The sequence below is a fragment of the Dendropsophus ebraccatus genome, chromosome 3 (genome assembly GCF_027789765.1).
Source record: "Dendropsophus ebraccatus isolate aDenEbr1 chromosome 3, aDenEbr1.pat, whole genome shotgun sequence".
NCBI lineage: Eukaryota > Metazoa > Chordata > Amphibia > Anura > Hylidae > Dendropsophus > Dendropsophus ebraccatus.
The window spans coordinates 84,986,850-85,014,601 of NC_091456.1; the positions used below are offsets into that span (position 1 = coordinate 84,986,850).

At 45.7% G+C, this 27,752-nt stretch overlaps 1 long non-coding RNA gene across 1 annotated transcript; it reads left to right on the forward strand.

Moving 5' to 3' along the window:
* Nucleotides 1-11,128: 11,128 nt before the first annotated feature.
* Nucleotides 11,129-25,289, forward strand: LOC138787167 (uncharacterized). The gene is made up of 6 exons (XR_011362316.1): nucleotides 11,129-11,185; nucleotides 11,276-11,380; nucleotides 11,501-11,648; nucleotides 11,725-11,856; nucleotides 24,022-24,078; nucleotides 25,154-25,289. It is a non-coding gene; the product is annotated as an uncharacterized lncRNA (long non-coding RNA).
* The last annotated feature ends 2,463 nt before the right edge of the window (nucleotides 25,290-27,752 follow it).

Genomic DNA, 27,752 nt, shown 5'->3' on the forward strand with positions numbered 1-27,752 from the left:
TATCGTGGAGCCTCTGCCGTTGCGTAAACCTTGATTGGATGCGTGCAGCAAGGCCGGCCACAGCGGCTCCACGCTCTCTCCCAGCGCTGATTTGATTGGACAAAGACGTCAGGTCACTACGTTGGGTGGGCGGTGTGTGAGGCTGCCGCTGCGACACGAGGTGAGGAGTCGGCGGTGCCCGGGATGTTGATGCCGGTGTGGAGATAGGGAAGGCCGGAGAGGAGACATGGGGGAGGACGGAGAGGAGACATGGGGTAAGCCACAGGGGGGAGGGGAATAGACTGCTGGTTCCTTGGAGGGGTACTCTTGGCTGTGGGCCCCCACCCTGGAGTACCCCTTTAATGCAAAAGGTGTGTGTGTGTGTTGGTGGTCAGGCAGTGTGTATGTATCTGTTTGGGTTCAGGAAGTGTGTGTGTGTGGGGTGAGGTTCAGTCAGTGTGTGTGTGTGTGTGTGTGTGTGTGTTTTCCACTCCATGTTATTAAATGTTAAGGAACTGTCAATCCAGACATTCGAATCTGAATAATAACAATTACATTTCTCTAGTCAGGAACTATATGTGGTTTTAACAGATGAAAAGATAAAAACATTTGATGAGATTGGAATGTTTTAGTATGAGCTTTTCTTGTGGAAAACCTGATGCGGCCTAGCCTCACCCAGACTTTAACCCCAGCTGCACACGGGTAAATTGATTTTGAGACCCAAGATTTAGCCTGTTCAGCCCAGGAAGACATGCTGCCCCCAGCTGATCACATGTGCAAATCCTTTATATAAGATACCCCTCAAACATTAATTCATTTACAATCTTGAAATTCTATCTATTAAATAACTGATAATTGATAGCTAAATCGACTTACCAAGTTAAGTCGGACAGCGGGCAAGATATTATATTCAGTGAAAAAATTTCTTTGATTCCAAAATGAACCTGTAAACAATAAATTTGAAAAACAAGAACTGTAATCAATAATTTTTTTTTGAACATTAAAAGGTATAAACAATTATAATTGCAACTGTGAATTTTTCGAATTAGCAAACCGCCTGATCCTAAGATTTTTGACTTCGCCTTTATTTGGAACTTCCATGTTGGCTATGTTTGGAGGTAAAGATGGAGCCCTTGATTGCCACTCTGAGGTGATCTCTCCTTTGCATAACTTGAGAACATCGGCGCATAAATCTTCCAAATAGTGAACGTTCATTTTTTCATAGACGTTCCTGACTAACCACCTTTTCTTGGCTTTAGGTACAAAAAGTTTAGTACGTTGTTCACCTAGCTGTTCTGAATTCTTTTTCGGACATTTTATTGTAGCTTGCTGACGTCCGATGTTATGGTTGTGGGTCATAGCTGCCAGTTTGGTCCTTGCTTCCATGGCGTCAATCTTGAAGTGGATCCTCTTTGTCCGGTATTTCAAAGCAAGACTGTGGAAGACTTCCAAAGAGCCAGTGTGGCAATTATATGAAAGGTGTGGCAAGTCTTTGATGAGTTGTTTGCTTGTCACAATCTTCTCGATGCTTGTGAACGGTGGGGTTTCCTTCTTCAGCCACAATATCTTCTTATCATCATTAACCGTAGGTAGGTTACGATGGCCACAAGCAGAATATCTTCTTCCTTCCCATTCATGCTTGTCAACGATGTGATGAAGTAGTGAAACCCATTTCTCTTGAAGTAAATCCGGGTCTTCCTCACAGGTTCTGATACTCCACCAGAAGTGATTGATGATTTTGTCGATCCACGGCGTGATCTCCTTCCCCATCTTCTGGGCACTTGCTTTGGAAAGTTTTTTCTTTAAAGATTTAGCATAGTGCCAGATGTCAAATTGGTGGTTTATGTCTTTGTGCTCTGTTGCCATTATCTTCCGGACGCCAACATGACGATCTGAGGCAAAGATCTTTATTTTAAATCCATCTTGCAAAAGGCGATTAATGCAGACTTGGAATCCGAACTTCTCCATTGCCACAGACGAAGTGCACTGGCTACGCTGTACGACTTCAAAATCCAAGATCTTGTCCGTTATGCAGTCCATCATAGTGTAGACGCAGTACTTGGCAGAGTGACCAGGGCTGTCACACTGCCCGTCACCGGAGATGCAGCTTGCTAAAGTTGACAGCTGTTCAATATTTTTCCGACGATGATCTTGCCACGCACGATCTACAGCTGGAAACAGAAACAAATGTTGGTATCTATAATAAGTTGACTCGGATATACTTACCAGGCCGAGGATATTCAAAAACTCCATTACCCTCTGGAAATTCTGTCCACTAAATAAGATGGAAGCTGCAAATAAAATATTGCCAGAGTAGTACTTACCTGTACGTGGCTGACTGGTAAATATTTCACTGTGGTGACCAGCATAGCACACACCAACAACTTTTAAAAATGAACCATCTAATTTCTTTTTTAAATTCTTTATCAAAAAATTGCAATTTGATTTTGTACATTTTACCTTATGAAGGAGTTCATCAAGACAGGACTCAAAGACTAGGAATTTTCTGTCTTTCACCTTTTCTTCTTCGTAAAGATTTCGCATCGGTGGTGCTTTCGGATGACCTGAAGAGTAAAAAAGACCAGCGATACCTGATGTGAAGGTGTCATCCAGACTCGTTTCTCCAGGAAAATATTCAGTATCTTCTTTTCCGGCGAATGGCGAACTTCTTTCTTCATCACGCTCGGCCGTATCTTCTCCATAAGAATTAAATTCTTCGATAATTGGGGATAATGGCACGATCCCAGGGATTAAATTGTCTTTTGAAATTTCAAACATCGAAGATCGAAGATGGGGTCTTTTCTTCTGGGGTGACTGAAATTCTGAGTTGGCAGTGTGGTCCACCGGAGTAGATGTAGTCACCACCGGAAGACTTCTTATTACATCTGGACTTGCAAGTTCTTCGTTGATGATAAGCGAAGCTTCTTGCGCTGATGGATCCTGAAATGTCAAAGACGAATTTAGCAAGGTTGCATCCGTTTGTGTGGAAATACTTACATATTTTGGTGGTGAAAACACGTGTACGGATTCAGCGGATTCTTCGAGGCTTCCTTGTTGACTTGTGCCTTGACCAGATGAGTCTGTTTTTCTCTTCCTTTTAGCTTGCCTTTCGTCAGACTTTCTTCGATCACGCTTTCGCCCTTTTCAATATTTGGAAAAATGGTTGGTACCGCATCAGGCTTCAGTTGACGGGATCCATAATTGAAGACGTAGCTGTCGGATTCAAAGTGCAATGAACAAATTCTGTACTTTCTTGTCTTGTTTCCATCCTTGATCCGCATAGCCAATTCTTCAATATTTTGGTAAATCTGTCCTGTCTGACTTAGCCATGACTTGATACGCTGTACATCCAATGGGAAAGTGTGAAGAATTATGGGTTCATTTTGGACCCTAGAGCCTGTACAGCTACTGCAGTAGTTTACCAGACAACTAGGCATTTTGATGACCTGTGAAGACAAAAACCCTGCTAGGGAATAAAATTAAAAAAAATAGTAATAAAAATATTAATAAGATTAAAAATTAAAAACAAGTCTATGGAATAATAGAGATCATATTGCACGAAAATGTAAATTCTTTAGACCATGACATCAAATATAATCACTCTTTTAAATACTGACCTTAAAAATTTAACAGATAATGGCTAATAACTAAAAAAAATAAAAAAATAAAATGAGTATAGCTATTTAGTTTGTATTAATTTAATATACAAATATTGAAATATACTTACGTAACAAAATAAAGCCAGAGGAAAATACTCAATAATAAAGATCGACTAATATATTGTAACGCCCGGAGTAGTGGATCCACTGGACCGGCACCAGCGATGGCACAAACCTCACCAGGGAGCGGAGTCTAAGGGGCCGCTGGTTTTCACCAGAGCCCGCCGCAAGGCGGGATGGACTTGCTGCGGCAGGCGACCCCCAGGTCGCTACCCCTGGCTTGGTTGCTGGTGTCGGCAGGCGAGGCGTGGCAGGAGATGGCACAGGCAATAGTCTGCAGATGAGAGAGCACGTGACAGGCTGGACACGGGAACAGGTGGAGTGACAGGGGAACAGGAACCAGGAACAGGGACTTGGGACCAGGTAACGGACAGGACTCAGGAACAGGGACTTGGGACCAGGTAACGGACAGGACACAGGAACAACAGGGAGCTGGGCCAAACGCTATGGGAAGCATGTAGAGGCTCCAACCCCAGGGACAGGGCATGCTGGGATTTATAGGGGAGTGATTGGGTGCAACTACCAATTAGGTGCGGACTGGCCCTTTAAATCTGAGACAGCCGGCGCGCGCGCGCCCTAGGAGGCGGGGACGCGCGCGCCGGCCGGCACAGCGGGAGACAGGAGCGTGGAGAGGTGAGGCGCCCCCCGGGGCCGAGGTGATAGCAGCGCCGGGTCCCCGACTATGGACACCGGCTGCTGCATGGGGCAGGAAGCGGTCGCGGCGGCGGCCCGGAACGCGGGACGCCGCCGCGGCTGTGACAGTACCCCCCCCCTGTGGCCTCCCCCTCTTTCTTGCCTGCAGATGGCACAGGAAGCCACAAAGTCTTTGACATCTTGAAACAAACTGGACCACCAGTAGTGGCGAGAGATCCGTTGGCCGGTCTTACGGACTCCAGGGTGCCCGGCCTCCAACGAGGAATGACCCCACTTCAAAATACCTCTTCGAAGCGCAGGGTGAACATGAGTCTTTCCGGGGGGTACTCTCCGAAGCGAGGAGGTGACGACTGGTGCTAGGCGATCAGGCGGTAAAACATGGCAAGGGACTGTGGGTCTGTGGACGAGGACCTTCTGTAAGTTCTCCCGGTGGTGAGAGGACCCGACCTTAGTCTTGGGTACGGAGAGAGGGTACACCTCGGCAGAGAAGGCATCCGCCGAGTCTTGGTCTTCTGCCGGTAGGTCGGATAGAGGCTTGGCTGGGACAGGAAACGACATAGTACACTTGGTCTGAGGTGACCTGAGACACTGGTTGGAACAGTCCTGACCCCAACTGAGAATCTCCCCGGTTCTCCAGTCCAGTTGAGGGGCATGTTCTTGCAGCCACGGGAGTCCCAGGAGGACCGCGGGGGAAGAATGGGGCAGGACGTAGAAGGATATCTCTTCTTGATGTAAAGGACCCACCTGGAGGACTAAAGGTGCGGTCTGGTAGTACACACGGTCGGTAAGAATTTCGCCTGTGACCGAGGAGATAGTCAGGGGCCTGGCTAGTCGGGTCACGGGTAGCCGCCATCTTTGGACCAATGTTGCCGCAATAAAACTGCCTGCTGACCCAGAATCGAGGAAGGCAGTAGTCTGATGATTTCGTCCTGAGAGAGTCCGGATGGAAACTGGCATAGACAGACTTGGAATGGTGGCATTCACACCTAGGGACACCTGTCCCACCGGACCTAGGTGCGAGCATTTTCCGGATGTTTGGGGACGTAGGGGACATCCCAGCCGGAAGTGATCGGAACCACCGCAATAGAGACAGAGATTCTGCTCCAGGCGCCGGATTCTTTCACCAGGCGTCAGGTGAGCCCGTTCCACCTGCATAGGAATCTCAGGAGAGGGTTGGGACATCGAAAGGTCAGGATTCTGGAAAACCGGCGCCAGCTGGGGATGGCGACGGGAACGGGTTAGTAAATGTTCATGCCGAACCTCCTCCTCCCTCTCCGAAAACGAGTATCAACTCGGGTGGCCAGTAGAATGAGTTCGTTCAGGGAGGTAGGCAGGTCTCGGGCAGCGAGCACGTCTCTCACACGACTAGACAGGCCCTTCTTGAAGGTGGCCAATAGGGCGGCCTCGTTCCAGTCCAATTCGGCTGCCAGGGTGCGGAACTGGATGGCGTAGTCACCAACAGAGGAGCTGCCTTGAGAGAGGTTGAGGAGAGCAGTCTCGGCTGAAGAAGCACGGGCAGGTTCCTCAAAGACGGAGCGAAACTCGAATAGGAAGGCCCGGAGATTGGCAGCAACTGGATCATCACGGTCCCACAGTGGCGTGGCCCAGGCCAGGGCTCTACCTTCTAATAGGCTGATGATGAAAGCCACTTTAGAGCGCTCGGTGGAAAACTGACTACTCAAAAGTTCAATGTGCATGGTGCACTGAGTCAAGAATCCTCTGCACAACTTAGAGTCCCCAGAGTACTTGCTTGGGAGGGCCAGTCGGAGTGAAGAAGAAGCGTCAGGAGGTGGTGTGCGCTGGGCAGTAGTCTGCTGCTGTAAGGCGGCAGTGAGTTGCTGGATCTGCTGTGACTGTTTCTGGATTTGTTGCGCCTGCTGAGTGACCACTCTGGCGACGTCACGGAGATCGGGCACCTCGCCGGGATCCATGGTTGGAGCCTACTGTAACGCCCGGAGTAGTGGATCCACTGGACCGGCACCAGCGATGGCACAAACCTCACCAGGGAGCGGAGTCTAAGGGGCCGCTGGTTTTCACCAGAGCCCGCCGCAAGGCGGGATGGACTTGCTGCGGCAGGCGACCCCCAGGTCGCTACCCCTGGCTTGGTTGCTGGTGTCGGCAGGCGAGGCGTGGCAGGAGATGGCACAGGCAATAGTCTGCAGATGAGAGAGCACGTGACAGGCTGGACACGGGAACAGGTGGAGTGACAGGGGAACAGGAACCAGGAACAGGGACTTGGGACCAGGTAACGGACAGGACTCAGGAACAGGGACTTGGGACCAGGTAACGGACAGGACACAGGAACAACAGGGAGCTGGGCCAAACGCTATGGGAAGCATGTAGAGGCTCCAACCCCAGGGACAGGGCATGCTGGGATTTATAGGGGAGTGATTGGGTGCAACTACCAATTAGGTGCGGACTGGCCCTTTAAATCTGAGACAGCCGGCGCGCGCGCGCCCTAGGAGGCGGGGACGCGCGCGCCGGCCGGCACAGCGGGAGACAGGAGCGTGGAGAGGTGAGGCGCCCCCCGGGGCCGAGGTGATAGCAGCGCCGGGTCCCCGACTATGGACACCGGCTGCTGCATGGGGCAGGAAGCGGTCGCGGCGGCGGCCCGGAACGCGGGACGCCGCCGCGGCTGTGACATATATGAAATGATGATACATAAAACTGAAAAAAATTAAAAAAAATATGAGACAGCAATAATAATTGATTTATTTTTTTAATAAGTGCTTACCTCAAAATTACACACTGTAGGTTGGTGTTAGACAAGGGCTTTATACACAGCGCTATGCCTTTCACCGTGCTCAGAGGGAGTGAATGACAGGCAGAGAAGCCAGTAACGGACCTCTCTGCCTGTCATTCATCCCCTCTGAGCACGCTGACAGTCAAAGCACTGTGACTATATATATGGGCGGGGATCCACCCAGCATGACTCCCTCCCTACCCGTATCTAGTCACAAACTGGGGCAGTCAAATTTTCTCAGATATGAAGCTTCTGCTCCAGGTGCGGACGGTACGTGCTGGGGATGCTGCAGGAGCTTTATACATTGCTCCAGGGAACCATATCAGCCCAAACTGACTCATTGTTTCACTTTAACAGCTGTAAGATTTTTTTAGTCTAGTATTGATCAAATTTACATTAAAATGAAGAGAAGCAGCTGTCAGAGATTGAATTGATTACAAATGGGAATTCAATAATCACTAAGGGCATCACTTAGTAAGCTGACACTTATTCTTAGCTTATCAAATAGCTATCACTAACCATCAAATTACTGTCAGAGTAAGCCACACAAACAGAGTTATGGAAATATCCAGGCAGTAGCAGACCTCGATGGAAGCTTGTTTCTGTGGTGAGAAAAATTTTTTTTTATGATATGTAGCACAGAAATAAATGGGCATACCAAATCATGTATTTCTAAGCAGCTGATGCTTGTTTTTTCACATAGCTCGTTAGGAAAATTAGGAGGTAACCTACATCAAGGGAAACAATAAACACAATTGGACAAAAATGGTTTCCAGGAGCACTGTATACAGCTCCTGAACAGCCCACAGCATATAGCTGCTGCAACATAAACTGTATTAGGGTGGGTTCACACTGATTAATTATCTCAAATTCAGCCAAATTCCGTTGCCTGTACGCACATTATATGGCAGTGTAATTACTCTATCCGACAAAATAATTGACGTCTCGATTCTTTCAGCAGAATGGTGAATCCGCCAATGCATGTCAATTCTTTTGACGGAACGCGGAATCCGCCCGTGCACAAAACAGTGTCTATGGCTCTGGCGGAAATGTGAGCCGCCGCGGCAATTACATAGTGTGCACGCACCCTAAGTCAGCGTCCACACAGTAATAACGTCGCAATTCCGCGTAAGAGCTTTCCTTCCGCGCTCAGTGTGCTGTTTTGAGTCGGGTGCGCACTCGTCGGCTACAGCCGCCGCTAAAAGGGCTAACATGTTAGTTATTTTAGCGGAGAGGAAGCGGACGAGTGTGCTGCTCTTTCATTCGCTTAAAGCAGGACACTGAGCTAGGCGGAATTCCGCTTTGGAGCGATTCCAACGTTATTGCTCAGTGAGAACTGGGCCTAAAAGAGAAAATTAGTTTATAGTGCAGCAGGCAGAGGTGGGTGGGAAGTTAACCATCTGGGCGGCTTTTCTTCAGTGTTTATTACAGATCTATGGCTGTCAGCGCACTCTGAGTGGACGATTGACAGGCAGAGAGTGAATACACACAGGGGAGAAAGCACCCAGATAAATAACTACCCACCTCTGCAAGACGATAACCCCGTTAATAAAAAATATATTGATATGGTATTTGGCTTCTGCTGCAGCCATTACATGATGTTGGATGCTCAGTAACTGTATACAGTACGTGTGCTTCATAACCAGCCAGGTTAAAAACCAAACAGCAGCAGCCTGGTAAGACCAGGATGGGAGGAGCCATTTATTTTGCCCCCCCCCCCCAGCCTAATAATACCAGCCTTCCACCGTCTCAGACCCAGAGCGCCAGTTTATTGACGCTCTTGGTCTGCTGGTGCATGGCTCTTCCCAGTAGACCTGTGGCATTGGATACTGGGGTAATAAATTGTGGGTTAGTGATAGCTAAATTAGAGCTTACCACCATGCATAGGCTTAGTAATGGATGCCGTACACGATACGTTTTCCACTACTAAATATGTCAAAGGGAGTAATTAAAAAAAAAACACAGACAACCGATTTTTTAAAATATTTTATTATAAAAAATATAAACGCAGCTCATCTTCAATAGGATTGTGTTGTTATACTGTACTGAGTGTTTTAAGTTATGGTGCGTTTACACAGAGAGATTTATCTTACAGGTTTTTGACGCCAAAAGAAGGAACTGACTATAAACAGAGAACAGGTCATAAATGAAGGGATGAGACTTCTCCTTTTCTCAGATCCATTCCTGGCTTTGGCTTCAAAAATCTGGCCGATAAATCTCTCTGTATAAACGCACCATAACATGAGGTGCTAATGCAATTATTGTTGGCAGTGAGTGGTTGGGGGGGGGGGGGTTATGATTGGTGCCAGTGAGGGGGATTATCGTTGGTGGCAGTGGGGGGTTAATCAGTGGTGCCAGTGAGGGGGTTAATCGTTGGTGGCAGTGGGGGGGTGGGGTGGGAATCATTGGTGGCATTGAGGGGGTTAATCAATGGTGGCAGTGGGGGGTTAATCATTGGTGGCAGTGAGGGGGTTAATCATTGGTGGCAGTGGGGGGTTAATCATTGGTGGCAGTGAGGGGGTTAATCATTGGTGGCAGTGGGGGGTTAATCATTGGTGGCAGTGAGGGGGTTAATCATTGGTGGCAGTGGGGGGTTAATCATTGGTGGCAGTGAGGGGGTTAATCGTTGGTGGCAGTGAGGGGGTTAATCGTTGGTGGGAGTGAGGGGGTTAATCGTTGGTGGCAGTGGGGGGGTTAATCGTTGGTGGCAGTGAGGGGGATTATCGTTGGTGGCAGTGGGGGGTTAATCATTGGTGGCAGTGAGGGGGTTAATCATTGGTGGCAGTGGGGGGTTAATCATTGGTGGCAGTGAGGGGGTTAATCATTGGTGGCAGTGGGGGGTTAATCATTGGTGGCAGTGAGGGGGTTAATCGTTGGTGGCAGTGAGGGGGTTAATCGTTGGTGGCAGTGAGGGGGTTAATCGTTGGTGGCAGTGGGGGGGTTAATCGTTGGTGGCAGTGAGGGGGATTATCGTTGGTGGCAGTGGGGACCTGCAAATAAAATCATTGGTGGCAGTGGGGACCTGCAAATAAAATCATTGGTGGCAGTGGGGACCTGCAAATAAAATCATTGGTGGCAGTGGGGACCTGCAAATAAAATCATTGGTGACAGGGAGAGTTTGCAAAGTAAATCATTGGTGGCAGTGTAGAAAGAAGTGATGAGGAATACCAAATTTCTGCAGAGAGAGGAAATGAGGTGAGCCCAGCAGGTGAAACACAGCCTCCAGCGACGATCTCCGGCGCTAAGTGAGTTTGAGGCTATTCCCGTCATGTGCAGTACGGCGGGAGACGACGCTGACGTACTGCGCATGCGCGTGGTTCCCGAACACGTCGGCGCGGCCGCGACGCGGAACGCAAGCCGCCGGATGACGTCACTGGACCGCAAGCCGCCGAATCACGCCCCTCTGGGCGTGATTACAGCCGAAGACCGCGACTACATACGCCCCCGGACCGTGACTACATACGCCCACCAGGACTACATACGCCCACCAGGACTACTTAGCAAAAATTTACATACAGCGCGTGACAAGAACAAAGTAAGATTACTGTCTCATTGAGGGGGGCACAGAGGTTACAGGGGCATATTTGGGAAGTGTGCTGGGTGATCTATCAGCACATATCCTTGTCTTTACATTGATTTTCGGGGTGATTGGTTCCCTTTAATAAAGATTTATTGCATTTATTTATGAGAGATATAGTTATTTAACATCTTGGATGTGCCACCCATATTTATATGACATACTTTTCCTCCTTTTTTGACTTCGAACATTATCTAACTTAAATCAAACTCTTATTTAAACCACCTCCCTTAGGTCTGTAGACAATGTAAATGATCTTCAGAACATTTCTCTGTCTAAACTATGGTCACAAACCAACAGGAACGCATAAGACTACTTGCCCACGACATTGCCAGTACACTGGACACTAGGGGCTGTACTGCACATGTGCGGGCGATGACGTCATCACACACGATCATGTGCCCCCTCTCTAATGTGACCGCCGGCATGTATCTCCTTTACCCATATAAAGCAGCTCTCGGCAGCTGCACACCAGGCGCCTCAGGACAGGATGCTGCCTCTGCACAACTAGATGTAAGTTCACTGATTCTTTTTTACACCATTTCTCCCTCTGAGACCGTATCTCCATTGCTACCTCTTAACCTAAGTGTATCACCTTTTTAGCCTGCATGTCGAGCATCTGAGAAAGGGACACAGCATCTCTTTCCCTTGAGAATATAGCCCCGACGGCATGCCACACATCATTGACATGCTCAGACATTTCTAAATGTAAGTCCTATCAGTTTGTTCCTTATTTATTTATACATATTCCCCTATTTATTGGGGATTTGTCCTATTTATATGAGTTTCCCTCTTTATGATTACTATTATAATTTGTTTATGCCTTAGCTGCCAAATTCATCATCCAAACAAGGGGGTATACTCCCTCCTGCCTCCCAGGTCTTAACCTTGCTGTCGTGCCTTACATCGCGGGCAGGACAACGCCACATTTGTGACCTAAGGCTAATTGTTCATCAACTACATATATCACCATATGGTGAGTAATCAGTTACTTGGCCAGCACAATGATCTGTGGAATATGCACTTATCAGGTTGTCATTTATCTGCAACAGATTCTCTGCACAACCACATGTATAGAAAAGAGCCGCAGTGCTCAGACGCATGCAGCACCGATGCGTTCCAAGCGTGAGCAGAAGTGACGCCAACGGCCAGTGACACGCAGAGTGCGTTCCAAGACGCACTAGGTAAGAAAACTTGAAAACTAGGACAGCAAAGGCAAATACAGTGGTGTCTTGGATTACGAGCATAATTGGTTCCGGGACCGCGCTTGTAATCCAAATCCACTCTTATACCAAGGCAAATATTCCCATAAGAAATCATTGAAATGCAAACAATTTGTTCTACACCCCAAAAATAATGATTTTATATTCTGAATAATATAAAAAAACAAATGAAACAAACATTTATAAACAGCAGAATATGTGATATTATAAGTTACTGTACAGTATAGCGATCAGCATGTGGAGTATAATGTATAGTAACTGCATAAACCTGAAAAACAGCAGCAATTTTTAGATACAGGATGGAACTGCAGATCCCCATAATGCAGTAGCGTAGTACAACAGGCTAGAAAGAAAAGCAGGGCTGCTGTCAGAGGTCTTCAGCATGGACCAATCAGGACTGACAGAGACTGCAGGGAGCATGAAGGAATGATCAGGGCAGATGTGGGCACATACATGCAGCGCTCTCTGTCCAGGGAGAGAGGGGTTACAGCTATGAAGAGATTACCTCCACAGTCCTGTCCCCTGATGCAAGCCCCAGCCTGAAGTGGATCTGCTATGATTTGGAAGGTAAGGGAGACTTCCCTGGTCAGAGTACAGGGCTGTAGACCCCGCTGTGCAGACCATGTCCCTTCTCCGCTCCCCCTCCCACCTAGTACAGGAAGCTCTTAAACCAAAGCAATGCTCTTAAACCAAGTCACAATTTTGAAAAACTGTGAGCTCTTAAACCAAAACGCTCTTAAACCAAGTTACTCTTAAACCAAGGTACCACTGTATAAAGATACTACCTGGACGCCAGCTCCAGCCGCATCCCAGCAATCATTACCTAAAGGGAAAACCTGAAAACAACAGGTACATAACATATAAATCGGAGGAGGGACAAAGTCCCCTAGGGCTAGCAGCAAACAAAGTAAAAAAAAGACTGAGGTCTAGGGGGAGGTGGAGCCTATTTATACCTCATGGAGGACGGGATTAAAATTTAATTTGTTATTTTCATTAAATATTCCTTCGTCCCAGGGGCTCGCAGGGGTGAATATACCCCATATGTTGTGATGCCAATGGGACGTAAGGGAAGTGTAGTGCTCTATACTCACCTGATTCGTGTTGACCCCGGTCCGCCATCTTGGGACAATGATGTCATCTTCGGGAGGCCGGCCGGACTGCACCAGCCCTCCTTCAAGCCGGCCGCCCTCTGCGGCGTCATCAGCTGCTCAGCCGCGATTGGCTGAGCACAGTTATGCTCAGCCAATCGCGGCTGAGCAGCTGATGATCCGGCAGAGGGGGGCTGGCACGAGGGACGGTCGGAGCGGTTTGGCCGGGCCTCCCGAAGATGACATCATTGTCCCAAGATGGCGGACGGGGGTCGATGCGAATCAGGTGAGTATAGAGCACTACATTCCGGGTCTAGCGTGGGTGGGGGGAAACACGGGGAAGGGGGCCATTCACTAACATAACATACATTACAAAGTTGTATAACTTTGTAATGTGTGTTATTTAGTGAATAATTGTAGTGCCGCACTACCCCTTTAATTACTCAAGTTTCCTTATGAACTTATCTGAAGATTATAGGCTACCATATAAAGTGGTTTGAAAAAAACACTGGTTTCTTTATATTTGTGTCGCATATTAACCCCTTCACAACCCAGAACCTAACTGTCTGTCCTGGGTCGGGTAGGGAAGTTCAGAGGAGGGCTGCACGGTGACTCAGCTCTCAACCGCTGTGATCCCAGCTGCTATTAGTAGCCTGGACCACGGCAGTTAGTGGAGGCGGCCCAATCACTGCACTTACCCCACTGGGCCTCAGCATTGGAATGATGCTGATTCCAGCATGTTTTTTTTTTTTTTAAACGATATTTTATTAGTTGCTTATTTAATATTTGAACATACATATTGAAAATTCATTACATATTCAAAAAGAAAGTCGCTCACAGGCAACATAGAATTGTATGTTTACAATGTCATACAGATACTATGAGCCTTTGTAATAACCTTAAAAGACATATTATCATATACAATACAACATAGTCTTACCAAAAACATAGGTAGAAAAACAGTAACCTATAATATCACCTTAAACATGGTATAGATGTCAGATATTCAAATATGCTACCAATAGAATGGAGAGAATTGTCTTTAACAGAGAAAGGGAAAAGCTTAAGATATTTGGAGTGCTCCCAGAGTTCCCTTTTGGGCGGCCATGCAATACCAATCAGTGTCCTTAAATTGATTAATGACAGAGTCTCTCTCTTCTATAGTAAAATCATGAATTAGAAATTGTGTCCATTTGGACATAAATGTTTTTGTTGATTTTTCTTTGGTGCGCAATACATCCAAAAGTTCCCAATGAAAGATCTCCTTCAGAGCGGAGATTACCTCAGAAATGTCTGGTAGAGTATCCAGTATCCAGTGTCTTAATAAACATTTTAGGGAAACTAATAGAGTTAAATGAATTCCTTTAGAAGTAAGTAATTTAGGAGAGGGAGTAGTAGAGTCTATATCAATAAAATGAAAAAGATAACTAAGAGGGAGAAGTGGTATGGCATGGCCCCAAGTGGACAAAAGATAGAGCCGCACAGAGTCCCAAAATTCCTGCACTCGCGTGCATGCCCAGGCACAATGAAACAAGTCTGCTTTAGGAAGTGAACATTTCGGGCAACTGTTTATGTGAGAAGTGTGGAAGTTGGAAAAAGGAATATTAAAGGCATATATAGCCTTGTGTATAAAGCGGAAATGTATTTCACGTAGAACCACATTGGGAGTGGCAGAATGCACTAGTTGAGATCCTCTCAATATTTGTTGGGTCAGATCCTCTGAAAAAATTACGGAGGACCATTTTAAAAAAAAAATTGTCTAGATAAATTCTTTTGAGAGCGTGATTTAAGTTCTCCATATGTATGTGATAAAGAATTATGAACTGGTGGTGTTGGGAATAGATTATCAAATTCTATTTCACATTCTGCTTCTGCTATGTCCCGTACTCTGGAAGTAAGAAATTCAATTATAGAATCGTATTGAGGTAAATTAAATGAAGACAATTTAAATCGTGTTCTGATGATATCCCATGATAAGAAAGTGTTGGAATTAGTATCCAGCAGATCCCCAACAGAAGAAACATGTGCACTCTGCCACTCTGAGTAATCCAATTTGTCTGAGTCAGGTGGGTATGACGTGTCCATAATCTAATCTTTAGCATGGCGAAAGAGAGCGGCTAAATTATATAATCTAATATCTGGGCATTGAGCGCCACCTTTAGAAGTAGGGAGACAGAGAGTGGAATAGGCAATACGAGGTCTCTTTGATTGCCAAATAAATTTAGTGAAATATGATTGGAGTAGGGAAACGTCAGAATGTTTGAGTAAAGGGGGTATTGTTTGCATTGGATATAACAGTTTTCCAAAACACATCATTTTGATTAAGTGGGTACGGCCTAGAATTGACAATGGTAGAGATTCCCATCTCTGGAGATCTTGTTTTATTCTCTCAATTATAGGGCGATAGTTCAGGGAATATAGTGAGGAGGGAGTTCTGCCAATCTGGATTCCAAGATAAGTAATATAGGATTTAGCAATGGAGACCCCCGCAGGACCTGAAGTAGACCTTTTATGTGGAGTTAGGTAAAGAAGTTGACTTTTATGTATATTGATTCTATACCCAGAGAAGGAACCAAAAAATTTTAAGGCATCTAATACTGCCGGAACATGTAGATCTGGGTTATCTAAATATATTAAAGTATCATCAGCAAAGCATGTAACTTTGATGACTTGGGAACTAACCGGTATGCCTGAGAAAAAGTCAGAAGAAATAAGATATCTAGCCAGAGGCTCCATCGCCAAATTGAACAATAGAGGGGATAGGGGGCAACTCTGTCTGGTACCTTTTTGTAAGGGAAAGCTATCTGAAAGGAAACCCGGGGTATGAATTCTAGCTTTCGGAGATGTGTATATTGTGGAAATAAAATCTTTGAATTGACCTGTGATACCAAATTTTGTTAAGGTCATGTCCAGCCACTCCCAGCTGATATTATCAAAAGCCTTTTCGGCGTCAATTGCCAACAGACCTGGAGAGTGGCTGGAACAACCCCCAGATTGGACACCAGACTGGGCCGCTAGTACCGTTCTTATATTAGTGACACCAGAACGTCCTTTTATAAAGCCAACTTGATGGCTGCCTATTAGTGATGGTAGGATGTCTGCCAATCTATTGGTCATAATCTTTGCCAACAATTTTAGGTCTACATTTATTAAAGAGATTGGCCTGTACGAATTAGGAGATGTCGGATCCTTCCCCTGTTTGTGTAGTATTTTGATATATGCAGTATCTCCCGAGGGGAGCATGTGATGGTCAGTCAGAATAGTTTGGAAAGTAGAAAGAAGAGTGGGGGAGATGACAGAAGACATAGGTTTATAAAATTCCGCACTATAGCCATCAGGGCCTGGAGCTTTGTTATTTTTAAGTGTAGAGATAGTGGCAGTAATTTCCTCCAATGTGACTGGGGTGTTGAGAGAATCAAGAGAAGGTGTGTCAAGAGACGGTAGAGTTAATGACTCTAGAAAGTTCTTACCAGCAGCTTGATCAAGCCTATCTTTGGAATATAGTGAGCAGTAAAATTGTTGTAAAAGTTGTGATATGACTTTAGGATCTTTTTGTATATTACCCGCTGTATCTTTGAGAGCAGGGATATGTGTAGTAGGTCTACGACCTTTAGCAAGGTTAGCTAACATTTTCCCTGATTTATTACCATAGCGGAATAAACGGGATATGTATTGATCTCTATATATAGCATTGAGTTTTTCCTGTGCAATTTCGAAAGCTTGTCTAGCTGCTGTCCATTTAGATTTATTGTCATCTGTAGGGGAAGACAGGAAAAGAGTGTATGTAGAGCGCAGATCTTGGGAAAGTTGAAGATAGTTTTTACGTGCTTCACGTTTCTGGGCAGCCACATAAGAAATGATTTGGCCCCTTAGAACTGCTTTTGCAGTCTCCCAGAAAAGTATTGGGGATTGTGTATGTTGAGCATTGTTAGAATAAAAGTCTGACCACCATTTTTTTAATAGTTTGATAAATGATTCATCATTAGCTAAATGAGAAGGAAATCTCCAAATAATATCGGATCCCTTCTGAAAAATATCTCTTAATTGTAAACTAACAGGGGAGTGATCCGAAATTACTATATCATGAATTTCAGAGTCTTCTACTCTGCCAAGAGAGTCCGGTGACACTAAACAGTAGTCTATTCTTGACCAGGCCGTTTGGGAGTGAGAGTAAAAAGAGTATTCTCTACCATCTGGGTGTAGATGACGCCAAGAATCAGATAGGGAGGTAGAATTAAGGAAGTTGGATAAAATATTATCTGATGAAGTATATACAGTAGGGGTCTTAGTTCTTTTTCTATCTTCAGTTGTATTAAGAACAGTATTTAGGTCTCCACCAACTATTTTAAGATTATTGTCATCTTGCAGAATGAGGTTTTCCAATTTAAAAAAAAAATCAGGTCTCTGAGTGTTGGGACCATAAAAGTTATATATGCTATATTTGCCCGCTGAAGTGTCAATAAGAAGATGACATATCCTGCCTTCGTCATCTTGATATTGAGATAATACCGTACAGGCTAAATTTTTATGTGTAAGAATAACTACCCCGCCTTTACGGTTAATAGCTGGTGAACCATAAACTGCACCCACCCAAAAACGTTTGAGTCTGAAATAATCCGACTCAGTTAATTGTGTTTCTTGCAATAATACTATATCGGCCCTAAGTCTCTTAAGGTGTTTCAGTATAGAAGTCCTCTTAGATGGGGAACGTAGTCCCTTAACATTCCAAGTGATTAATTTCATACAATATTAATAGAAGAGGAGGTGTTAAGAAGAGACCCTGGAAGCACAATAACATAGTGGGTAACCCTTTCAGGCAGAAAAAGACGATAGCATGTAGCATTTTCAGACAAACTTAAGGTGATATACCTAAGAATAAAACAGTTAACAATATAAACTAAGCGAATAAAGTGAGATGTGGACTTCACTTTTTTCGTATTGTCCAATGTTCGGAGCATTCGCAAACTCCGCATTATGGAGAAGAAATAAAGAGAAAGAAATAACTGGTGGAGAGGTCACATCAACCTCCGCTCCACTAAATGAGTATATATTAAAATTAAAGACATACACATCCCTACCCTCCTGAGAAATGTGTGAGTTGTCACAGGGAAGCAAATAAATAAAATAAAAGGGAGAGCCAGTATATAATGATTAGTACTTAAAGAAGTTGTACTTAAACCTAAAACCATACAAGGTGGAATTATACATATACATACATATACATGCACACACACATATACATTTATACATACATAAATACATACTTACACACAGACACACACACCACCAAATGCATTACTACCTAGACTAAAGAAAATAATAATGTAGTAACAAGGTGTCCCTAATATAGTATTTAGTCAACATATATAGGACTAAATAGAGAAAAAATACTCAGTTTTAATGAGCAGCATAGCGTTCAACAGAATAGAGATGGAGTTCATAATCATTCCATTATTTCTACCGTGTCAGTAGGACTATCCAAACTTCGTCTCTTGTGCTTGTCTTGAATAGGTGGCAGTGGCGAAATTTGGTGGGGGCAAAGGGGGCGGTCGCCCCCGGGCCCACTCAGGCAGGGGCCCACTGAGGTCTCAGACTGTTAATGCTGTCTGCAAAAGCTATTGCTTTTGCAGACAGCCTTAACACATGTCTGTAGTGGCCGGGGCCCCCAAGAAGGCAACAGCACCTGACAATAGCGGGCCCCCTGCTCCTGAGGGGCCCGCTCAGCTGTCGGATGCAGAGCCCGGCCAGGGCTGGATCTTCTCCCTGCATCTTCCTGCTTCTTCCTCACACGCTGCTGCTGGCCCCTCCCCCTCACTGTCCGACAGAGCTGGTATGAGGGGGAGGGAAGCTGGAGGGATCCTCACCGTCTATGGCTGCCAGGGAGAGACTGAAGACGTCCAGCAGCAGCTCTGACAGGGAGTGAGGCTGCCGAGTGCTGGAAGATGTCAGGTACTGAGTGCGGACTGTGAGAGGAGTGACAACACACAGACAGACAGACAGAGAGAACCACATACCCACCCCACTGACCAAATGATCAGGAGGAGATATATTATATATATATATATATATATATACACACACACAGTATATGTCTCCTGCTGCTCACTTGGTCACTGCTGTTTATATACGGTATGTGTATATATATATATATATATATATATATATATATATATATATGACCAAGTGAGCAGCAGGATATATAAGTGATAAGTGACCGGCAGGATATATATACATACATATATATATATATATATATATATATATATATATATATACAGCTCTGACTTGCAACAGCTGGAGGGACTGAGTGTGACATCCTGGCTGTAGTCAGTGTGTAATGGAGGTCACCCAGCTTTCCCAGTGTCCTGTAGTCAGCATAATGGAGGTCACCCAGCTTTCCCAGTGTCCTGTAGTCAGCATAATGGAGGTCACCAAGCTTTCCCAGTATCCTGTCGTCAGTGTCATGGAGGCCACCCAGCTTTCCCAGCATCCTGTATGTCAGTGTGTAATGGAGGTCACCCAGCTTTCCAGCATCTTGTACTTAGTATGATGGAGGTCACCCAGCTTTCCCATCATTTTATAATGGAAGTCACACAGCTTTCCCAGTATCCTGTAGTCAGTATGATGGAGGTCACCCAGCTTTTCCAGCAATAGTACTCAGTATGATGGAGACTGCACAAGGGTCTGTACTAGGGATGGTCCGAACCCGCCGAGGTTCGGGTTCGGCTGAACCCGAACGCTCGGCATCGGATTCCCGCTGTCTGCCCGCTCCGTGCAGCAGGAGGACCGCCTGGAAAACTGGGATACAGCCTATGGCTATGGCTGTATCCCAGTTTTCCAGGTGTTCCTCCCGCTGGATCCGCCCGCTGCACGGAGCGGGAAGACATCGGTAATCATTGCGGATGGTTCGGGTTCGTACGAACTCTGTTCGGACCATCCGTAGTCTGTACTAAACAGAGGAGGAGAGGAGTGTACTACACACGGGGGCATTACTATAGAGAAGCCTACACCCCAGAGAGGGGGGGCAATACCACAGAGAGGCCTATACTACACAGAGGCTGCATAGAGGGGGCTACACTACAGGGGAGTTTGTATAGAGATGAGGATAATGCTGGAGCGAGGAGCCTAAAATGTCTCTCTAGCAGATCCTGTGGAGACAAGTCATGTTCGGAAAAGTCTTCATGATGGCCGGGGCCAGATGGAGACCAAAGGAAAAGTGAACAACCTTGAATATAAAAAAAAAAATAAAAAATCGCAATCCATGCAGAGAAGCCGCCTTCTGTGAGTGACTGAATGATGTTTTTGTATTTGGTAGAACACCGCTCTATGCCGTAATTAACACACTGCTTCTTCCAAGTAACCCCAATCTTCATGAAAGCCCCCCTTCCTTCCCCAGTGCTGAACTGAGTAAGGTCCGGGGGCCAAAGGCCCCCCACATCGACTCTGATCGCTAGCCTTCCTCCTCATGCAGCACCCACACTCTCTCAGAGGCCATGCTAACTTGTGTCCCTTTTTTAGAGCTCTTACCATGGTGAACGCTCTCCCTCCCTCTACTGCTTAGCCCTTACCACATTTTCACAAGCGCCCCCAACACATTTGACCCCCTTGCTGTACCTGCTCCATCATGTAGTTGCAAATGCAGGTATCTATACACCTTATGCTAAAGTAAGTTAAAGGGGTACTCCAGCAATTTTTATTTTTTAAAATTAACTGGTTTCAGAAACTTATATAGATTTGTAAATTACCTCTGTTTCAAAATCTCAAGTCTTCCAGTACTTATCAGATAGATAGATAGATAGATGATAGATAGATAGATAGATAGATAGGAGATAGATAGATAGATAGATAGATAGATAGATAGATAGATAGATAGATAGATAGGAGATAGATAGATAGATAGATAGATAGGAGATAGATAGATAGATAGATAGATAGATAGATAGATAGATAGATAGTGAGATAGATAGATAGGAGATAGATAGATAGATAGATAGATAGATAGATAGATAGATAGATAGATAGATAGTGAGATAGATAGTGAGATAGATAGATAGATAGTGAGATAGATAGTGAGATAGATAGATAGATAGATAGATAGATAGTGAGATAGATAGATAGATAAATAGGAGATAGATAGGAGATAGATAGATAGGATAGAAGTGGATATCTAGCAGCTCATCATATATCTTTGATTGTACATACATGTATAATCACAACCAACTCACCCCTTTTAATGTCTAAAAGCATATTACCTATACCACTATTATTTTTAGGCAAAGATAATCTGGTTAAAAGGGTTCTCTAGAATTAAAAGAAAAACAGCATATTTGTTTTCTTCCAAAAACAGCGCCACCCCTGCTCTTAGGTTGTGTGTGGTATCACAACTTGGCTCCATACACTTTAGTCGAATACCACACACAAACTGAGGACAAGAGTGGTGCTGTCTGTGGAAGAAGGCAGCTATATTTTTCTAATCTTAAAGGGGTTGTCCGGCGATAAAAAATTATTCACAGAATAACACACATTACAAAGTTATACAACTTTGTAATGTATGTTATGTCTGTGAATGGCCCCCTTCCCTGTGTCCCACCACCCCCACCCGTGTACCCGGAAGTGTGGTGCGCTATACATTACCTGTCACGTGCCGACCACGGTCTCCGATCCTCAGCAGTGACGTCTTCTTCGGGAGGCCGGCGGATCTTCCCGAGTGCCGGCCGCCCTCTGCAGCGTCATCCGAAGCTCAGCCGCAATTGGCTGAGCATAACTGTGCTCAGCCAATCGCGGCTGAGCAGCTGATGACGTGGCCGCGTCATCAGCCGCTCAGCCGCGATTGGCTGAGCACAGTTATGCTCAGCCAATCGCGGCTGAGCTTCGGATGACGCTGCAGAGGGCGGCCGGCACTCGGGAAGATCCGCTGGCCTCCCGAAGAAGACGTCACTGCTGAGGATCGGAGACCGTGGACGACACGAGATGCGGTGAGTATAATGCACCACACTTCCGGGTCTAGTGTGGGTGGGGGGAAACACGGGGAAGGGGGCCATTCACAGACATAACATACATTACAAAGTTGTATAACTTTGTAATGTGTGTTATTCTGTGAATAATTTTTTATCGCCGGACAACCCCTTTAAGCCCTTTTACTTTTTTTGTGGTTCTATATTTCAGATGTAGAAACCTCTTACACTGCTCTTTATCCTTATTCACTATAAGAAATGTAGAAGAATATTCCCTATATTATTCAGAAATCTGTGTCACCTGCTGAGATTTCCTATGGGTAACAATGGTTGGGGGCCCACTTAGACTCACTCGCCCCCCCTAGGCTGAACCCCTAGCTACGCCCCTGATAGGTGGAGTGAGACCCTTTACATCTTTAAGGGAAGAAATGGCTTCCTCAGGAGAACTGTAAAGAGAGGCTGAACCATCCGATTTGAAAACTTTCAGTATGGCAGGATAAAGAAGAGCAAATCGTATTTGATTTTTTACCAATGTCGAGCAAATGTGTGCAAAAGCTTTACGTTTTTGAACCACTGCTGCGGAGTAGTCATTAAACATGAGGATTTTGTGTCCACGAATTGCAACATCAACTGTAGATTTTTTAAAGCTTTGTAAAATGTTGTTTTTATCAGTATAATTCAGATACTTGACAATCACTTGTCTGGGTTTCTGTTCTTTTTGATTTGCATCTTGCTTTTGTTTCGCTGGTGGGGGTCCCACACGGTGAGCTCTTTCCACAGTAATGTGACCTGGGATACCCAAGGCTTGGGGAATTTCTAGAGAACATATAGCATGTAATTGCATGGCTGGAATGGATTCAGGTAAACCTATAATACGTAAATTGTTGCGCCTAGAGCGGTTCTCTAGATCATCAGTCTTTGTTTGCAATGAAGCTGTGACATTCATATTCTGTTGTAGTTTTATTTTGTAGAATGTATTTCATCTTCTAACAGGCTGACACTCTCCTGAAGGTCAGTAATCTGTGAGGTATGGGTTGCTATATCTCCCTGTATGGTTGCTAGGGATGAAACTATGGTGGCCTCAAGAGAGGATTTTATGTCATTTAATATCATCTTGGACACTTGAATTGCCAGTGCCTTGCAAGACATATTTAGTCCTGGTATTATGGTGTCACAGAGGTCCGGCACTGGGGTTTGTGAGGTATGTGTTTCCTCTGTGTGTGCCTCAGCAGCAGCACCTCGTGTCGGCGCCATCTTAGGTGTCCCTGTGACAGAGCTGTGAGGTAAATGAAGGAGGGCTTATGGGGAGGTGTATAACTGGTTCCCCGCTTAATGAAGTGGTGCCTCCGACTCCTCGGCACTTAGAGAAGTCAGAGATGTGGTCCGGCAGGGACGGTAATGTCAGGAGTCAGAGCGGAGAGCGATATTATGAGCGGAGGGTGGAGGAGCTCACTCACACTGCTGCCATCCCATAAGCGCCGGAATCGGAAGTCCTATTCCAGCATGGTAATCGATAGATCTGGTCTGCAGCATACCAGAGTAATACAGCACTGATCTAATCGGTCAGTGCTGTATTATATACACAGCATTGAAGTCCCTTCAAATTACTGTGTAAAAAAAATATAAATAAATTTTCATTAATAAAAAAAATCCCTTCCCCTAATAACTTAAATCACCCTCTCTTTTCCCATTTTATAAATACAAATATATTTGGTATTGCGGGTGTACAGGCTGTACGGCGTCGATTGCTGAGCTGTGGGACATGTGATGACAAATTTGTTTCCTTTATTAGTGAATTGCTACGGTTTGTTCTCCAACATAATGCCTTCCAGTTCGCTGACCAGTGGTATGGTCAGCGAGCTGGTACGGCGATGGGGACGCCGGTGGCACCAACTTTTGCTAATTTGTATTTGGCAGAGTTGGAGGCCAGGTAATTTTCAATGTACAGAACCCCTACGTGTCTAAAATAGCCCTTTATTTAAGATACATCGATGATGTTCTACTAGTCTGGTCTGGGACCGAGGAAGAATTCTCACTGTTTATATCCTATATGAATTACAATCGGTTTAATATGTCCTTTACAGCTAATTTCGTGGGTGACAAGTTGGACTTCCTTGATGTCCATTTACAAGTAGTGGATGGTAAGTTGATGACTAGTGGCTATGGTAAAGCCACTGCTACTAATACGTTGTTGAGTTATGGTAGCTACCACCCACACCATGTGAAGCGTGGGGTACCGTACGGCCAGTTCGTGCGGCTCCGCCGCATAAATAATTCTGGGAGTACTTTTCACCAACAAGCTGATGACCTAAGTAAAAGATTGAGGGATCGTGGTTATCCTAATGAAATTATTGAGAAGGCTAGAAAGAGGGCAACTAACCTGGACCGTAAAACTCTCATCAATAAGAGGAAAGTTAAAAAAGAAAAATCCGATCGCTTGGCATTTATTTTCAAACATAGCCACATGAATGACATAATACACACAGCCATCAATAAACATTGGAGGGTGCTAGAAGGGGAGGAAGCATTTAAAGAGTTAACAACTCAAAGACCACTATTAGCATTTAGAAAGTGCAAGACGATACGTGATGAGCTGGTACTGGGAAGATACAAAGGAAAAAAACAGAAAGACATAAATTGGCTTACTAGCATGAGATTGCAAGGTAGCCATAAGTGTGGACGTTGTAATTATTGTACACAGCTTGATGCAGTTAAACAGGTACGGTTGGGTAGTGCACAGTGGACCGTACGGGATTTCATTACGTGCCGTACCACCTATGTGATTTATGCCTTACTATGTAGTTGCGGTTTCTATTATATTGGGAAGACGATCCGCCCGCTATTTCAGAGGTATGCTGAACATGTACGATCAGTAAGGACTCAAAAAGGGTGTCCGAAAGTGATAACGCATATGCGATCAGTACATGGAGGCGACACGTCTGAATTGCGGTTTATGGGATTGTTGCATGTAGGTAATTCCCCGGAGGGTGGCAATAGGCATGAACGGTTATTGAGGAAGGAGACGGAGTTAATCATGAGAATGGAAGCGATGGGACCGATGGGGTTAAACGACCGCTCTGATCTGCATGGTTATAGATAAATGTTGACTGAATTCTAGATATCGCAGCAGTATAGGGATAGTATTCTTATTCTTTTCATATTTTAACGTTGTTATTTTTTATTATCACGTGTTTGTAATGATTACACTGTTAAAAGGAAGGGGTTACGGAGTGACGTCAGGGCCGAGAGGAAGCGTGAACATCATCACGCGAAACAGGCTGTTGCCCGTTCACTCACTCGCCGCGTCCCATGTACCTATGAAGATTTGCCAATAAAGTAACCATTTGCTTATGGAGGGGTGAGTGCCTCATCTTTAATTCTCTTTATGAAGTTATATTTGGTATTGCTGTGTGCTCAATCGTGCTAAAGTGCAAAATTGCTAAAAAATTTTTAATCACCTCAAATCCAGAAAAATTGTAATAAAAAGTGATCAAAAAGTCACATAGATTTTTAAAAAGGTTTTGATTTTTTAAAAATTATACAAGTTACAAATCATTGTTATCGGACTGACTTGAGGAACATAGAATATAGTTTTTACCATAGGGCAAACGGTATAAACACAAACCTCCCTCCCCCCCAAATAAAAAAAAAAAAGCATTTTATTTTCAATTTCACCATGCAAATTTTTTTCTGGTGTTGCAGCATATTTTATGGAAAAATTAAGTCTGTCATTGCAAAGTACAATAATTAGTGGCGCAAAAAAATAAGGGCTTGTGGCTCTGTAGGTGAAAAAAAGGAAAGGAGTTATCCCTGATGTGCTGTTGGTGACACAAGTGTAAGATTGTGGGGGATATTAAGAAAGGGGATCTTGTGTCTTGTCCCCTTAAAAGGGTTATCCAGAGCTACAATAACATGGCCACTTTCTTCCAGAGACAACACCACTCTTGTCTCCAGTTCAGATGTGGTTTGTAATTAAAGGACAACTCTGGTGAAAAGCTTTTTCCCAGTAATTGAGGCATATTACAAAGTTATATAACTTTGTAATTGTTTCAATCACCTATCTGCCCCCCTTCCCTTTCTCTCCCCCCCCCCTCAACCCCCCACCAGGAAGTGAAGTTAACTCATTCTTACCTTAGAGCAGGGGTGGGGAACCTTTTCCATGTCGAGGGCCGGTCGGGCATTAATAAAATCATTCGAGGGCCGCATACCGTGCGCGGCAGTTAGTAGCGGGGGTTTGCAGCACCCAGGACAAGGCATAGTATTGTTCCCCTAGTGCCCCTGCTATTGTAGTTAACCCCCAGTGATGCCCCTTGTAGTCTAGTTAACCCCCAAGTCATGTCCCTGGTAGCCTAGTTAACCCCATCAGGCATGTCCCTGGTAGCCTAGTTATTCCCCCCCCATCAGTCATGTCTCTGGTAGCCTAGTTGTCCCCCCCATCAGTCATGTCCCTGGTAGCCTAGTTGTCCCCCCCCCCATCAGTCATGTCCCTGGTAGCCTAGTTATTCCCCCCCCATCAGTCATGTCCCTGGTAGCCTAGTTATTCCCCCCCCATCAGTCATGTCTCTGGTAGCCTAGTTTGTCTCCCCCATCAGTCATGTCCCTGGTGGCCTAGTTATCCCCCCATCAGTCATGTCCCTGGTAGTCTAGTTGTCCCCCCCCATCAGTCATGTCTCTGGTAGCCTAGTTGTCCCCCCCCATCAGTCATGTCTCTGGTAGCCTAGTTGTCCCCCCCATCAGTCATGTCCCTGGTAGCCTAGTTGTCCACCCCATCAGTCATGTCCCTGGTGGCCTAGTTGTCCCCCCCCCCCATCAGGCATGTCCCTGTAGCCTAGTTATTCCCCCCCCCCATCAGGCATGTCCCTGGTAGCCTAGTTAACCCCCATCAGGCATGTCCCTGGTAGCCTAGTTGTCCCTCCCCCCCATCAGTCATGTCTCTGGTAGCCTAGTCATTCCCCCCCATCAGGCATGTCTCTGGTAGCCTAGTTATTCCCCCCCCCCATCAGTCATGTCTCTGGTAGCCTAGTTATTCCCCCCCCCATCAGTCATGTCCCTGGTAGCCTAGTTATCCCCCCCCCCATCAGGCATGTCCCTGGTAGCCTAGTTGTCCCCCCCATCAGTCATGTCCCTGGTAGCCTAGTTATTCCCCCCCCCATCAGTCATGTCTCTGGTAGCCTAGTTATTCCCCCCCATCAGTCATGTCCCTGGTAGCCTAGTTATCCCCCCCCCATCAGTCATGTCTCTGGTAGCCTAGTTATTCCCCCCCATCAGTCATGTCCCTGGTAGCCTAGTTATTCCCCCCCCCCATCAGTCATGTCTCTGGTAGCCTAGTTTATTCCCCCCCCATCAGTCATGTCCCTGGTAGCCTAGTTAGTCCCCCCATCAGTCATGTCCCTGGTAGCCTAGTTGTCCCCCCCCATCAGTCATGTCCCTGGTAGCCTAGTTATTCCCCCCCCCCATCAGTCATGTCCCTGGTAGCCTAGTTATTCCCCCCCCCCCATCAGTCATGTCCCTGGTAGCCTAGTTGTCCCCCCCATCAGTCATGTCCCTGGTAGCCTAGTTGTCCCCCCCCATCAGTCATGTCCCTGGTAGCCTAGTTTTCCCCCCCCCATCAGTCATGTCCCTGGTAGCCTAGTTGTCCCCCCCCCCCCCCATCAGTCATGTCCCTGGGATCCTAGTTGTCCCCCCCATCAGTCATGTCCCTGGTAGCCTAGTTGTCCCCCCCATCAGTCATGTCCCTGGTAGCCTAGTTGTCCCCCCCCCATCAGTCATGTCCCTGGGATCCTAGTTAACCCCCAAATAAAAAAATAAACATCCC